At 44.0% G+C, this 2,860-nt stretch overlaps 1 non-coding gene across 1 annotated transcript; it reads left to right on the top strand.

The window, feature by feature from the left end:
* Positions 1 to 2,045: 2,045 nt before the first annotated feature.
* On the top strand, positions 2,046 to 2,228 carry LOC119437873 (U2 spliceosomal RNA). Its single transcript, XR_005189568.1, has one exon. It is a non-coding gene; the product is annotated as a U2 spliceosomal RNA (small nuclear RNA).
* The last annotated feature ends 632 nt before the right edge of the window (positions 2,229 to 2,860 follow it).

The following is a 2,860-nucleotide window of genomic DNA, read 5'->3' as shown; positions in this document are numbered from 1 at the left end:
GGCGTATACTGGCCGGCGCGTCCCATTTCACTGCTGCTAGCGGTTGTTTTCCGGGAGTTGGTTGAACTAGAGGACTAGGTTGACACTCATAGAGTTCCGAACAATATTGCCCGGTAACATGAATAACGCTCTCTAACGGCACTCCAAAGCGAAACTTGAGGCTAAATAGTGTTCATATAGGCGCCGATATTGAAAATAGGCATTTATAGGCATTTATAGGCATTTAGGCACAAACGCCAAAATAGGCATTTATAGGCACTATAAAAACACTATAAAGGCCCTCCGTAACCTCTAATTCATGCTCATATATCAAAGTGGGGTGATAGGACTGCAAGGACCAAAAAAGGCATTTGCCTAAAATCCGGTCTCTAGTGATGACCATCTACCGGGCGGCCGCAAGTATAAGCCGGAATCCAAATTGAATGCATTGTGATAGAGCTGATAAAGATACTTAAGCCTAGCAATTTTTCTGCGAACAGCCAAAGTTGGTAGCTCTGCATGTGCAAGAAGTTCTGTTACGGACTGCGTTCTTCGGTAACAGGAAAATGCAAACCTCACTGCCATTCTCTGAACACGCTCAAGCTTGTCATTAAGATATTTCTGATTTGGATCCCAAATTATACTTGCGTATTCCAGAGGATAGGATAGGAATAAACTTTATTTGTCCAGCGGTTAAGGCTGTTGGTGCCCGGGGCTAGGCTGCCAGGGGTCCATCACCGGAGAAAAATCTTTCGAGATCCTCGGCAATGGTATTCCAGAGTTGGCCTTACTATTGATTTATATGCTTTTAGTTTGACATCCGGTTGTGCATCTTTTAGTTTTCGCCGTAGGAATCCAAGTTTTAGTTGGGCTGTACCACATATATTTTGTACATGATCACTGCAGTTCATGTCATGAGAAATCGTAATTTCTAAATATTTTAATTTACTGGAACGTTTATTTCTATGTTGTTAATTATGTAGGGGAACACAAATGGCGTCTTCTTCTTTGACACAATCATAGAAGTGGACTTTTCATAATTAATTAGCATGCTCCACTTTACACACCAGTCATATACAACTTTCAAAGAGTCATTCAACACCACCTGGTCTTGCAGGCTTTTTATGGGATAAAATAGCACAATATCATCCGCAAACAATCGAACTTCGACGAGAGGATGTATGTCCTTCGCGATATCATTGACATATAATAAAAACAATATAAGACCCAGAACGGACCCTTGCGGAACCCCGGATGAAAGTGATGCAATCGAAGAGCATTCTTCGTCTATTACCAGAAACTGTTCTCTGTTAGTTAAATAAGCCTCGATCCAATTGATAATTTGTTCATCAATACCACGCTCATGCAGTTTGTGTAAAAGCTTCACATGACACACTCTTTTGAAAGCCTTGGACAGATATATAGTAATAACATCAATTTGTTCTCTCGAGTTGGCTGTAGCAAAATCATGAGTAATTTCGAAAAGTTGTGTTGTTGTCGATAGACAGCTACGGAAGTCATGCTGCTTGCCGTAAAAAGTTGATGACTTTCAATGTATTCTACAACATATTTAGATATTATATACTCTAATATTTTACATGCAGAACATGTGATGGATATAGGACGATAATTCGAAATGTTCAATTTATCACCAGTTTTAAAGATTCAGTGCCATTCCACTATGAAAATGAATGACCAGCGAAGCTGTGTATGTGATGATTGACTGTTGTTCCAGCGAAACGTTCCAAGTTTGCGGGATCGGGGCCACATGGATGGTTCGCATTTATGTCGGCCTCGCGGTCCTGGCGGGCAGTACGCTTACGCTCGTCATTGGTCTCCTTCCGCTGCCGCTGCGCCCATTCCCTTTTCTGTTCACACCGTCGTTCTTAGTAGGCACGCTGTTCGTCAGACCGTACAACACGCGGCTTACCCATTTCACAGTCACAGCAGAACTGAGGAAAGGAGCCTACGTAGAGCATGACGTCAGGAGACAGAAGACACTCAGATTGGTAGGCACTAGTTTGAATACGCGGGATGGTGTACACGTGTATGGTGCGAACGTAGACATGGCCGATGCGGGTCAAAGTGAAGTATCTGTTGTTATCAGCTTAATATCTGATACGGGTTGTATTTGGACCCAAGGTACCAAACTTATTTTTGCAAGTTGGCAGAGTGCTTAAAGCATGCGTCACCCCCGCCACGGTCCGGCCCGGTATTGCACTATCTTCGGGATTTTTAGTCTACGGACATCGATCCGCTGGGAACTAGCCACACACAGCTTCGCTGTAATAGCCTTCTGTTGGTCACCTTTGACGCCCTCAAGTTGCGAAAACGATTGATCTCGCGTTGTCCCGAACAAACGAGAGCTACCCCCCCCCCCCCCCTTAAGCGCGCAAGAATCGGATGTGTGCGTACGCAGCTGTGCATCACATCAAGTACCGTTTGTGTGGCGTTATGCACAGGCGCACTATGCAAAACGCACCGTTCTTACGTACGAAACGCCTCTTGGTCATTCCGCGCGATACGTCACAGACCCTAAAAGTGGCCATCACCAATTTTCTTGAAAGATATTGTTCTTATTGGTGATTGTGTGAATCAGGTTTCGTCAAAGTATTTTTCTTGTAACAAAAAGTTTGGCGACGTGTAAGCGCTGTTGAAGTTTCCTCGAAGAAGCGAAAGTTGGTTTGATGTACGATTTCTTGAATGAAGTGTGAAACTAGATACAGTCACAAATTTTACTTGAGAATATTCTACTGGCGCAGTTCTTTCATGTGACGTCATAGGCGATGTTGCGAAATCCGAGGGTCCCAGCGGTCACGAATGTTCCATGAGTGGTGTCGTGCCAAGTGCCGGGAGAAGGAGATATCCAGAGAGTTGAGAA

Source organism: Dermacentor silvarum, chromosome 1 (genome assembly GCF_013339745.2).
Source record: "Dermacentor silvarum isolate Dsil-2018 chromosome 1, BIME_Dsil_1.4, whole genome shotgun sequence".
NCBI classification, from domain to species: Eukaryota; Metazoa; Arthropoda; class Arachnida; order Ixodida; family Ixodidae; genus Dermacentor; species Dermacentor silvarum.
The sequence above is the reverse complement of the archived record's forward strand: the minus strand, read 5'-3'. Positions and strand labels throughout refer to the sequence as shown.